The sequence below is a fragment of the Pseudoliparis swirei genome, chromosome 19 (genome assembly GCF_029220125.1).
Source record: "Pseudoliparis swirei isolate HS2019 ecotype Mariana Trench chromosome 19, NWPU_hadal_v1, whole genome shotgun sequence".
NCBI lineage: Eukaryota > Metazoa > Chordata > Actinopteri > Perciformes > Liparidae > Pseudoliparis > Pseudoliparis swirei.
Window position 1 is genome coordinate 14,955,740 of NC_079406.1, and position 14,077 is coordinate 14,969,816.

The 14,077-nt window shown below is 40.9% G+C and overlaps 1 protein-coding gene and 2 pseudogenes across 7 annotated transcripts in view; all 3 read left to right on the plus strand.

The window, feature by feature from the left end:
* Window positions 1-14,077, plus strand: part of LOC130209877 (protocadherin gamma-C5-like) — a 202,819-nt gene that overhangs the window by 123,043 nt on the left and 65,699 nt on the right. The window lies entirely within an intron of this gene.
* LOC130210069 (protocadherin beta-16-like) lies at window positions 1,888-4,992 on the plus strand (annotated as a pseudogene).
* LOC130209895 (protocadherin gamma-B4-like) lies at window positions 5,132-7,789 on the plus strand (annotated as a pseudogene).

The window sequence follows — 14,077 nt, forward strand, 5'->3', positions numbered from 1 at the left end:
AAAAAGGCATACATCAAAACCAATAAAGCAGATACAAAATAAGGCAATCAACACAAAACAATAAACCTTTTAAGGGGTTATTTATGAATGGATTCAACCTATATGTTAATATAAACACCAGTGTCATGATCAGACCGCACTAGGGACTATATGGACACACCCGTTTAACAGACAAAACATTCTGCATACTCCAAAACACATATTTGCATTTCCCCTGAAGATTGATCGAGAACATCTGTGAATGTACATTTTTATTGTTTCTTTAAATTACTGTATGTTCTTTATATTTCCTTAGATCCCATGTATTATTGTTGGTACAGATTGGGTAGGTGAAAAGACATATAGTCTGTTAACTGATGTGGGATTGCATAAGAGTCATATTACTCAAAGCAGTGACGTCAAAGCAGTCAGCTTGGTTGTTTCCTACTTTACAACTCCATAGTTCCATTGCCTTGTACTTGATTTCTGTTCTTTGACCACTTCTCTTGTGTTTGTTAAATAGTCAACAAGCACTCTTTTAAATAGTGAGGGAAATATTGACGTGCAGGTGTTACAATTACCAATTGCAAACATTGAAAGATCTCTGATTTTTAGTTACTAAAGTTGTCTGCAATGACATTTTACAAGAAACATTGACTCCCATGAGATAGAACTGCTGTACTTGTTGAGGAAAAAATCATATACAAGACATCCACCAACATCTTTTAAGTGCATTTTTGTCATCATTTTCCACCTCTTGTGTGATCTGATCTGTTGTTAGTCCACAGCTGTCCTGCTACTGTATATGTACATGTCTCAGTCTCACAAAATAAGTCACTCCTGCTGAGTTCCTGCTCCAACTTGATCACAACATGTTCTTTAATGAGATGTAAAGACATATTCAGAATGTCGACTAATAAGTAATGTTGAATGTTGACATAGAGTAAATAAAAAATAGCCAGTCAAGTGTTACTGAGTGTCAGTTTATATTTAAAGTGTATCCCATTAGTGGATATACATCAACTGAAAATTAAAACAGTATTACATGGTCCGGTGCATATATGGTGACTAATGACCTTGTACTGCATTACAAATTAATTCAAAATTGTTTTGTTGTATAATTTATCAGCTTGGTCCTGGTCATACCTGACTAGACTGAGAGAAAGCTCCAGCTGAAAAATAAGTTTTATGCTGCTGAGGATAGCCAATCCTGTTTCTTCGTAGTCAGTGTATTATCCGAACAGCAAAACAGGCCAATTAAATATAATATAAATAGTTGTATACGGTTTGATAAGACACCCTTTCTCAAAAGTATTTGTAAAACAATAATGACGTAAACAATAATATGTGTTCTCAATTTAAAATCGACCATTAAATAATAGTAAGTGAGCCTCTATTTGGCAGATAATAATGTAACTGTTTCTGATCAACTTAACACAATTATATTATTTGTTCTAAAATTATTACACTCTGTATTGAAGAATGTAACAACTGAGCTCCCTATGTATCGACATAAATTAAAATAATTGAGTAGTTCAGTTTATTTTCAGGCATGGCTTGATTTTATTTGTATTTACTGAAAGTCGTATATTTCTTCATATTTAACCCACAGTGTAGTTCTCTGTAATGCACGTGTTTGGACTCTCTGGGCCGCTGTCGGACAATGTAGAACCTGGCCTCATCATTTGTTCCAATAAAACAGAAAAAGAGACACCATACTGCACACAAGCTCGGATGCGGACAACGGGAGATATCTGCGCTGCGGTTCATGTATTTTTTTTAAATCAAGAAACAAGAAGATCATTTATCTTCTTTCGGATCCATTTGTAATAGAGGGACCTTAACCCTTTGGAATACATTTGTTTACGTCTACTGTATTTGATCGAGTTTAAAACGTCGGACAGAACAATGAGACGGCAAGTCCTGTTGTTTATCTCGCTGGCGTCGCTGTGCTCAGTGTTCGGGCAGGTCACCTACAACATACCCGAGGAAATGTCAAGAGGCTCTCTCGTTGGTGACATAGCGCAGGATTTAGGGTTGGAGGTGAAAAGATTGAAGGCAGGTAAAGCTCGCATTTACGGGGTCAATGCCGAATTCATCGAGCTGAATAAAGAGAGAGGAGTCCTGCTCGTGAAAGAGATAATCGACCGAGAGGCGCTCTGTGCGCAGACAACACCTTGCGCTTTACATCTTCAAATCACGCTGGAGGACCCGATTGAATTCTTTTCCGTTACGGTCGAAATTAATGACATTAATGATAATGCACCCAGTTTCAAAAAAGATGAGATGAAATTTAGGATTAGTGAGTCGGCTGTGATTGGAGCTAAATTTGTGCTAGAAAGGGCCATGGATCTGGATGTTGGTGTGAACGGATTGCAGGGTTATTCGCTAAAACCGACAGACAATTTTCACCTGAAGCTCCAAAATCAGCAAGACGGGAGTAAAAAAGTAGAGATGGTTTTGCAAAAACATCTAGACAGAGAGGCTCAAGACCACCTTTCTTTAACTCTCACAGCTACGGATGGTGGAGATCCTCAGCTGTCGGGAACAATGCGTGTAGACATTTCCGTGCTGGACGTTAATGACAATGCCCCAGTATTTACGCAGGAAGTATATAAGGTTACTATAATAGAAACTGCTCTGAAGAGCACAATTCTGAGTACCGTTAGTGCTGTAGATGCAGATCAAGGTTCAAATGGAAAGATATCATATTCAATAACCAACACATTGGATGATGTCCCTGCTATATTTAAAATTGACGAAGAAAATGGCGTGGTAGCTTTGTCTGGGAACCTGGATTATGAAAAGGCACACCACTATGAAATACACGTCCAAGCTAGTGATGATGGAGGACTCACTGATTCGTGTACGATTATTGTTGAAGTGACTGATACGAACGATAATCATCCATCTATTAATATCATGTCTAAAACTAATTCAATATCAGAGAACTCTAGGCAAGGAACTGTTGTAACAATATTTAACGTTGAAGATCCTGACTCTGGAGACAATGGGAAAGTTGCGTGTAACATCGAAGAAAACATGCCTTTCCTGATGAAAACAACGTCGAAAAAATTCTTCAGCCTAGTGACAGTGAATTAGACCGAGAGACAGCTTCTCAGTATAATATAACGGTGACCTGCTCTGATGAGGTCCCTCCCTCCAGCAGCGTCACGCTCACCTACAGATCTCCGATGTGAATGATAGCGCGCCTGTGTTTGAGAGGAGCTCATATGAGGCCTACATTGTGAAAACAACACGCCAGGTCTCTATATTCACAGTGAAAGCCAGAGGCGGACTGGAACCAGAACGCCCGTGTTTCTTACATCCTGGAGGACTCCTCTGTTATAGTGCCAGTCTCCTCATATGTGTCCGTTAGTGCTGATAGTGGAGTCATCCACGCGGTGCGCTCTTTGACTACGAGCAGATCAAAGACTTCCACTTCCGGGTCAAAGCACAGGAGGCTCCCCTCACTCAGTAGCAACGTGACTGTGAAAGTACTGATCCAGGACAGGAACGACAACCCTCCTCAGGTGCTGTACCCAGTCCAGACTGGTGGCTCTCTGGTGGCTGAACTGGTGCCTCGCTCAGCAGATGTGGGCTATCTGGTCTCTAAAGTGGTGGCTGTGGATGTGGACTCTGGACAGAATGCCTGGCTCTCCTATAAACTGCAGAAAGCCACAGACAGGGCGCTGTTTGAAGTGGGCTTACAGAATGGAGAAATAAGAACTATCCGCCAAGTCACTGATAAAGATGCTGTGAAACAAAGACTGACTGTTATCGTGAAGGACAACGGGCAGCCCTCTCGTTCAGCTACAGTCATTGTTAACGTGGCGGTGGCGGACAGCTTCCCTGAAGTGCTGTCTGAGTTCACTGACTTTACACAAGACAAGGAGTACAATGACAACCTGACGTTCTACTTAGTGCTGGCTTTGGCTGTAGTTTCCTTCCTCTTCATCACGTGTTTAGTGGTGATTATATCAGTGAAGATCTACAGGTGGAGACAGTCTTGCATCATGTATCACTCCAACCTCCCTGTGATTCCGTATTATCCACCACGTTACTCAGACACTTTGGGGACAGGGACTCTCCAACACGTGTACAACTACGAGGTGTGCAGGACGACTGACTCCAGAAAGAGTGACTGTAAGATGGGAGGAGCCGGTAGTCAGAACGTGCTGATAATGGACCCCAGTTCTACAGGCACGATGCAGCGGATACAGAGTGAGAAGAACATCCTGGATGAACCAGATTCTCCTCTGGAGGTTAGAATGACCCTCCTTTGTTTTTTTCAAAGCTGCATGTTGAGATATGTGTCTGTTTGCTGACAGCAGAATTACAGCACCTTGGACAGAGGCATTACAACGTAAACCTCCAGCGCTTTATATTTCTCCCTCTCCTTTTCTCCCTCTCTCTCTCTCTTTCTCTCTCTCTCTCTCTCTCTCTCTCTCTTCCTTTCTATCTCTTTATGTTGTGTCATGTAACAATGTTTGGTCAGTTACCTGGGTGTTATATTTCTTTGCAGTTCAGTTCATGTGGTTTTCAGATGGACTGCGCTCTGTTTTAGATTAATGTTTTAAAGTCATTCTATTATACCTTTAATGAAAACTTAAATCGTTATATTTTGATTTTAATGCAAATTGACGTTTTTCTCATCTTAGTCAAGGCAACTGCTTTCTGAGTACTCTGAATATAAATACCTGAGACGTTTAGGTATTGAAACCATTTTTATATTCAGCACCATGGACAACGACACTTAACACTGATACCAAAAGTGAACCAACACATGCCTTGTTTTTATATATTTTCCGTTTTGGCTTACCTATTCATATGTATAACAACAAACCTTTTCGTATTCACAGCATTCAACTATTTTACTTAATTTTTGGAACAAAATAACAGCAAATATAGAACGTGACATATAAATCCCACATCTTCATGTGATTGTTATTCCTCTTGTTCACCGTTTATTTCCCCGTTTATTTTCCACTCCACCAGTTCTCCGTATTGTAATCTGTATTTTCAACTGAGAGGGTCGCTGTTGGCAAGCAGGTTGCGCATTAAATATATTCTATTTAGTTCCTGTCTGTGTCCTGCCCCTTCGTGTATATACAGCGGTCATAATCGGAGAAAGGCAGAATACACAGTTCGCTCTCATACGAAACGCTGCAAGGAATTGTATCACTGGATATTTATTTTTGCTTAATACAGTTGGATTGTGGACCATTTTTTGCTTTCTACCTTCACATCGACTGCTTTGGTAATGCTCTGGATTTAATTCATGGTGCAGGAAACCACTACGGAGAGAACAATGCGACGGCAAGTACTGCTGTGTGTCTCGGTGCTCGGGCTCAGCTGCGTGCTCGGGCAGGTCAGCTATTCCGTTCCCGAAGAAATGGCGAAAGGCTCCGTGGTCGGTAACATAGCGCGTGATTTAGGTTTAGATCTTAAAAGGCTGAAATCAGGTAAAGCTCGCATCTATACGGGAGGCAGCGCGGAATACATCGGGCTGAATAAAGAAAGGGGCGTCCTCTTTATCCAGGAGAGGGTAGACAGAGAGGCTTTATGTGGAGAGACGACGCCGTGTGCTTTACATTTCCAGTTGATTCTGGAAAATCCAATGGAACTGTTTCGTGTAACAGTAGAGATCACCGACACCAACGATAATATCCCCACGTTCACAAATGCAGAACAACGCTTTGAAATCAGCGAGTCCGCTGTGATCGGATCGAAATTCATTTTACAGAAAGCAATTGATTCCGACATCGGGCTGAATGGTTTACAACAATACTCACTCTCTCCCACTGATAACTTTGTATTAAAATCTGGAAAGCAGGCTGGCGGAAGTAAAAAAGTCGAGATGGTTTTACAGAAGCCTCTTGATCGAGAAAAGCAGGAACGCATTTCGCTGTTATTAACTGCTTTAGATGGAGGAGAGCCGCAGATGTCGGGGACAATGAGAATATTTATAAATGTATTAGATGTGAATGACAACGCACCAGTATTCGTTAAACCGCTGTATAGAGCAAAAATACAGGAACACTCTCCCAAAGGCACCAGCGTAACGACTGTAAGTGCATCTGATAAAGACATCGGCGTTAACGGAGAAGTATCATATCATATATCTACCACGGAACGTATTTTATCTGAACTCTTTAATATCAACTCAAAAACAGGTGAAATTATTCTAATCGGTGAAATAGATTATGAAAAGGCAAAAAATTATGAAATCGACATTGAAGTTGCAGACAGTGGTGGACTCTCTGATTCTACAAAAGTAATAGTTGATGTTGTAGATATAAATGACAATAATCCTGAAATAAACATTGTGTCTAAATCTGAGTCCATATTAGAGGACTCACCTCTAAATACTGTTATTGCTATGTTAAGTGTGAATGATCCAGACTCAGAGAATAATGGAGATGTAGAATGTAACATAGACGGTGACATTCCTTTCAAAATACAAACTACATCAAATGGATTTTATACTTTAATTACAGAGGTCGATTTAGACCGAGAGATCTCTTCTCAGTATAATATAACAGTGACCTGCTCTGATGAGGGAGTCCCTTCCCTCTCCAGCAGCGTCACGCTCACCTTACAGATCTCGGATGTGAATGATAACGCGCCTGTGTTTGAGAGGAGCTCATATGAGGCCTACATTGTAGAAAACAACACGCCAGGTCTCTCTATATTCACAGTGAAAGCCAGAGACGCGGACTGGAACCAGAACGCCCGTGTTTCTTACATCCTGGAGGACTCCTCTGTTAACGGAGTGCCAGTCTCCTCATATGTGTCCGTTAGTGCTGATAGTGGAGTCATCCACGCAGTGCGCTCTTTTGACTACGAGCAGATCAAAGACTTCCACTTCCGGTCAAAGCGCAGGACGGGCTCCCTCCACTCAGTAGCAACGTGAGTGTGAAAGTACTGATCCAGGACAGGAACGACAACCCTCCTCAGGTGCTGTACCCAGTCCAGACTGGTGGCTCTCTGGTGGCTGAACTGGTGCCTCGCTCAGCAGATGTGGGCTATCTGGTGACTAAAGTGGTGGCTGTGGATGTGGACTCTGGACAGAATGCCTGGCTCTCCTATAAACTGCAGAAAGCCACAGACAGGGCGCTGTTTGAAGTGGGCTTACAGAATGGAGAAATAAGAACTATCCGCCAAGTCACTGATAAAGATGCTGTGAAACAAGACTGACTGTTATCGTGGAGGACAACGGGCAGCCCTCTCGTTCAGCTACAGTCATTGTTAACGTGGCGGTGGCGGACATAGCTTCCTGAAGTGCTGTCTGGGTTCACTGACTTTACACAAGACAAGGAGTACAAACAACCTGACTTTCTACTTGAGTGCTGGCTTTGGCTGTAGTTTCCTTCCTCTTCCATCACGTGTTTAGTGGTGATTATATCGATGAATCTGGGTGGAGACAGTCATCATGTATCCTCCAACCTCCCTGTGATTCGTGTATCCACCACGTTACTCAGACACTCTGGGGACGGGACTCTCCAACACGTGTACCTTCCACAGTGTGCAGGATACTGACTCAGAAGTGACTGTAAGATGGAGAGCCGGTGGTCAGGCGATGCTGATAATGGACCCTAGTTCTACAGGGACGATGCAGCGGATACAGAGTGAGAAGAACATCCTGGATGAACCAGACTCTCCTCTAGAGGTTTGTCATTTCGTGTAATTTTAGTTAGTTTGCATGTTCCCTGTGACTGGTGAATTCCTAACAGGCCCCATTTCCAATATTTTGCAATCAGCACGATGGACAGAGACACTGTTGTTGCCCTGGACTTGTTACGTTATTCGTTTTAGTTGCTTATAACCAGTGGCGGCTGGTGAATTTTTTTAGTATGATTAGGTAGTATGATTTAAATAACTCACAATGAAGATAAGAGAGGTTTGAGTGAATATTGTAACAAAGCTTTATTTCAAGAACACGATTACTCCTTTACTGTCACAACAACGAAACAAACGAAATGATTCAGAAAAGATGCATCACATTTATGGCTACATTGCTTCCTACTTGTAAAAGTTGGCCGCCCACTCTTTCAAGTTGGCAAACAAAAAAAAAATAATATGCCGTGCCAAACCATATACTCTGCTTTTTAAGGTCAACAGCATTGCTATCATTGCCAAATGTGTGTAATATCTACCAGTAACAACATATGTTTAGTTGCCAGCATTAAAGCAGTTTCCTCAAGTTGTTCACCTGGGTCCTAAAATGGCCTTGTGTAATTGATACAGTATATTCATAAATAGTATTATTGTACTGATCTGGAGTCAGTTTGGTAGGATTTGGGTATGAATAAATTATTTCATTTAAAAATATGGATTTTATTTAAAGATATTCATAATTTGCATGCAAAATAGGTCTACGAACCAAGGACAACAAAATTCAACCCGGCATAACACTTCAAAGTGGTCAGTTCCTTGGAAAACCCTTGACCTGCTTAGCAACACTACTGAGGAACACTCCCGGGTCTCTAGTCTGCCCGAATAATCCAATAAAATCTTGTTTATGCTTTTCAAATTCAGTTTCATCCATGTAATGTGAAGCGGTCATTGCCAAAACGACTGAAATGTTTTCTCGTTGCCGTACACACACGTTAGAGCAGCGCCTCGAAAAAGGGGAGGGGCTTCTCTCCGTGATAATTCAATTCAATTCAATTCAGTTTATTTGTATAGCCCAATTTCACAAATTACAAATTTGTCTCGGAGTGCTTTACAATCTGTACTATGAACATCCCGCCTTTAAAACCTCCACGCCGGACCAGGCTCCAAATAACCCTTCAGGGAAAAAGGAAGAAACCTGGAGAGCAACGAGAGAGGTCCTCTCTGGGATGGACAGATGCAATAGATGTAATGTACAGAAGGACAGTTTAGGATTCTAAAATACATTCGTAGATATGACAGAGTGTATGAATAGTTCATGGTGGCATATTCCTGATGAGACCTCCCCACGATCCATCAGGCAGATGGCGGTGAGAGGAGGTAGGCGGTCTCAACAGAGTTGATGGCGTAGTCATGAGCGAAATTCCACGACCCAGGCAGTCCATCAGGCAGATGGGATCTATGCCGTCTCATGGGTCGATGACCCCCCATGAGGCGTAAAGTCAAAGGACTTCGGGGAGAAAGCAGAGTTAGTAACGTGTGATTGAGAGATGAATTCATCCTTAAGGAGAGAAAAAAAGAGAGAATGGGTACTCAGTGCGTCAAACGTCCCCGGCAGCTATAAGCCTATAGCAGCATATCAGGGCTGGACCAGGGCAAACCTAGTTCAGCCTAACTATAAACTCTGTCAAAGAGGAAGGTCTTAAGTCTACTCTTAAGCGAGGTGACTGTGTCTGCCTCCCCGGACTGGGGGTGGGCTGGTTCCATAAAGAAGGCTTGATAACTAAAGGCTCTGGCTCATTCTACTTTAAGACTCTAGGAACTACAAGTAGTCCGCATTTAGTGGCGTGGCTCTCTGAGTGGGAACTTATTATTGCGACAAGCTCATAGATATGATGGAGCATCGCAATCAAGGCTTTTGTAGGTTGAAGAATTTAAAAAAGTGATTCTTAAGTTTTGCTGAGGAGCCAGTGCAGAGCAGCTAGTGCAGGAGTGATGTGATCTCTTTTTCTTAGTTTGAAGTGAGAACACGAGCTGCAGCATTCTGGATCAACTGGAGGGACCTAAGAGATTTATTAAACATGCCTGCTAATAGGGTTGCAGTAATCCAGTCTCCAAAGTAACGAAACGCGTGAACCAATTTTTCTGCATCTTTTGAGATAAAGATGTGCCTGATTTTGAAATATTAAGTAGATGAAAGAATGCAGTCCTTGAGATTTGCTTTACGTGGGAGTTAAAGGACAAGTCGATCAAAGATAGCATAAAGATTCTTCAGTGGTGTTGGATGCCAGGCAATGCCGTCTGCAGAATCCACATCACCAGATAATTGATCTGAGGTGCTCAGGGCCGATTAAGGTACTTGGTTGTCTGAGTTTAACATCAAGAAGTTGCAGGTCATCCATGTTTTTATGTCTTTTAAGACATGCTTGAATTTTACGAGTTATTTGCTCTCCTCTGGTTTTATCGATAAATATAGTTGAGTGTCATCTGCATAACAATGAGGATTTATGGAGTGTTTCTGATATTGCCCAAAGGAAGCATGTATGGGTAAATAAATTGGTCAAGCACAGAACCTTGTGGAACTCCGTGATTAGTTAGTGAGTTTATCAGTCATCGTTTACAAATACAAACTGGAATCGATCTGATAAATAAGTTTAAACCAAATTAGTGCACGTGCCTGAAATGCTTGATAAACTGCTCCAGTCTGTAACAGGATGTCATGGTCAATGGTGTCGAGATACAGCACTAAGGTCTAACAAGACAGGACAGAGAGTCCTTTATCTGCTGCCATTAAGGGTCATTGTAATTTTACCAATTGATCTCGGTGCTGTGGTGTTTTCTAAATCCTGATTGAAATTTCCAAATAAACTATTATGATGTGAAAGTCTACAACTGATTTAAACCACTTTCTCAAGGATCTTGGAGAGGAGGGAGGTTGAATCGGTCTGTGAATTGTGTACCTCTGGATCCAGGTGGGCTTCTTCGGAGGGTTTAATAACAGCCACCTTGAAGGGTGGTCGTGGCCTGCTTGAAGACACATTGATAATATCTAATGAGAGCCGTAATTAAAACAAAACGTCTTTAAGCAACCTGCGTGGGATGGGTCCAGAGACAGGTAGCGACATATTATATTTTCACATTAACCGTGGTTGATGACGAAGACTACGGTCTCCACACATTTAGCGCGTTAACGGTATATTTACTATTTAATGATTTGGCATATAATGTTTTTGACAAGTTTTTTTTTTCTTCTTCTTCTTTTTTTATCTCCAAATTTAAGAGGGCGGCACACTAAGCACTTCCCTATAGACAACCGCCACTTATAACTGCAGCAATGACGAGTGTGTTCGTTAGTAAGCATGTATATTTGTCCATTGCACTTAAATCCTTAATTTCTATCTCTCTATCTATCTATCTATTTATCTATCTATCTATTTATCTATCTATCTATATATCTATCTGTGTATCTATCCATCTATCTTTCTCCATCTTTCTATCTCTCTAACTCTGTCTGTCTATCTGTCTGTCTAACATGACAATATTTACATACTCTTTTCCAGTGTTTGACTATTACAATTCAACCCTGTATCACTAAAATTACGTTCCCCCAGACCTAAAATGCAATTTGCAGTTACGTTTGACTGAAACGTATTTCTCTCCAAATTACGGTTGACTGAAACGTATTTCTCTCCAGATTACGTTTGCATTTGACGACGTATTAAATACAAATAAATCTCTCTGATCAACGTATCTTTGCCGTTTGTTAGGCCTATCTCTCTTTTCTACAATGCTGTTATGAATTGTAAAAAGCGTCATCTCGTCTTATTTATTATTATTGTATCTGTTGTTTCGCCTGCGTATTCTGACAGCAATAAACGTTGTAACGGATCATATGAATTGGCGTGAAGACTTACTGCTGGTGACTCTCCTTTATTTTCTTTTTTTAGGTGACAATACATTAATTAAAACTCGTACACTATCACCACCTCATCACCACCTTAACAGAGTTAGTCCCTGGGTAAAATCAACTATTAAACTTGTTATAAAATGCGCATCTGTCCGTAATCTATACCATAAAATTCGCATTTTAACCTAAAAAAAAGTGCGCTTCCTTTTAACCTTTCAAAATAAAAGTCCAATTTATCTGTTCAGCGGAAGTAGTATACAACGTCTATATTTATTCAAACAATACAATATAAAAGGCATACACATCAAAATCAATAAGGAAAATGCTAAACAGTCAAACAACTCAAAACAATAAACCCTTCATGGCGTTATTTACAGGCGTTTTTATACTCATCAAACAAAAGAGCAGGGACCGGAAAAATCTGGGAAATAATTTGGGAATTGTTAATAAAACATGATTTACCCTTCAACTTCCACTGATATGCATGCAAACTAAGACATCATTTCACACACACACACACACACACACACACACACACACACTGACAGAAACACATAGACACTCATATACGTACACACACACAGGCACAGACACACACTCTCATATGCACACACTCTTACACACACACAGACAGACACACACTCCACACACACACACACACAGAATGACACACACACACAGACACACACTCTCACACAGACACACTCAGACACACATACATACAAACACAGGCAGAATCACACCACACACACCACACACACAAATACACATGCACACACGCATTCTCTGCAGACTGACCCTTGACCTCCCAATTGTCTCTCAGATATAACCCTACTGCTTTATATTAAATATATTATATCTACCTAAATATAAGACTTTGAGGTCGTGGGGGGAATCCCCTCCAAAACTTTCACAATAACCCTTATACGATCCTTAAAACCAGTCTTTTAGTTAATTTTTCAGACTTTCAATCAACTTAAAGATCTGGATTCTTTTCAAATTCAAAGAAGGGCATCTGAATATGAATACCCTACAGGTTTGGACCGATAGCTCTGAGTTAAGGGCCCCAAAAACAGGTCCAAAGGGTCAAATTTGGCCTTATTCTCTTAAATTTGCATATTTTTTGACAAGTGCAAAAATGGCCATAATCTCCTAAATATTCATCCTGGAAATCCCAAATTGAACACAGACACTCAGGACAGGGCCTACAATGAGGTGATGGGGTGAAATTTCCTCTGAAACACCCACAAGAGTTAATTGGCTGTCTGAAATCCAGGACTTGAAGAGGGTGTGTGATTTAACAAATCTGAGACCCTGTTGTGAGTTTGGGCTGATTTTAGCTTTTTTCTTCTTCTAAACATGTCAGAGCTTAGCTTTCTTTTGCAGGTTGTAGCCACTCCCAAATGGGTCCCAACCATGTAGGCTGGCCACATATAGCACTTACCATCCCTGCTTGGGAAGGGTTTAAAAACCCGGAAAAACAAAATTCCTTCCTTCAAAGGTTAACAACTCCTTAAATGTTTGTACTATATGAACAATTTCAATTGTATTCTACCCCATTTGGGAGTGGCTACAACCTGAAAAGAAAAAAAGCTAAGCTCTGACATGTTTTAATTTGACCCTTTGGACCTGTTTTTGGGGCCCTTAACTCAGAGCTATCGGTCCAAAACGTTAGGGTATTCATATTCAGAGGCCCCTCTTTGAATCTGAAAAGAATCCAGATCTTTAAGTTGATTGAAAGTATAAAAAATGTACTAAAAGACTCGTTTTAAGGATCGTACAAGGGTTATTGGCACGGTGACAATTTTCTCTTGTGAATCTTTTGGAGGGGATTCCCCTCATGACCTCAAAGTCTTATATTTAGGTAAATATAATATATTAAATATAAAGTAGGAGGGTTATATCTGAGAGACAATTGGGAGGTCAAGGGTCAGTCTGCAGAGTATGCGTGTGTGTAAATGTGTGTGTGTGGTGTGTGTGAGTGTGTCTCTGCCTGTGTGTGTGTATGTAGTGTCTGTATGTGTGTCTGAGTGTGTGTCTGTCATTCTGTGTGTGTGTGTGTGTGTGTGTGTGTGTGAGTGTGTCTGTCTGTGTGTGTGTGCGTGTAGAGTGTGTGTGTTGAGTGTGTATGTATGAGTGTGTGTCTGTGTGTGTGGTATGTGTGTGTCTCTGCCTGTGTGTGTGTATGTATATGAGTGTCTATGTGTTTCTGTCAGTGTGTGTGTGTGTGTGTGTGTGTGTGTGTGTGTGTGTGTGTGTGTGTGTGTGTGTGTGTGTGTGTGTGTGTGTGTGTGTGTGTGTGTGAAACGATGTATAGTTTGCATGCATATCAGTGGGTTGAAGGTAAATCATGTTTTATTAACAATTCCCAATTATTTCCCATTTTTCGGTACCTGCTCTTTTTGTTTGATGAAAAGTAAATCATATAAATAACACCATGAAGGGTTTATTGTTTTGCGTTGTTTGACTGTTTGGCATTTTCCTTATTGATTTTGATGTATGTATGCCTTTTATATTGTATTGTTTGAATAATTATAGACGTTTTATACTACTTCCGCTTAACAGATAAATCGG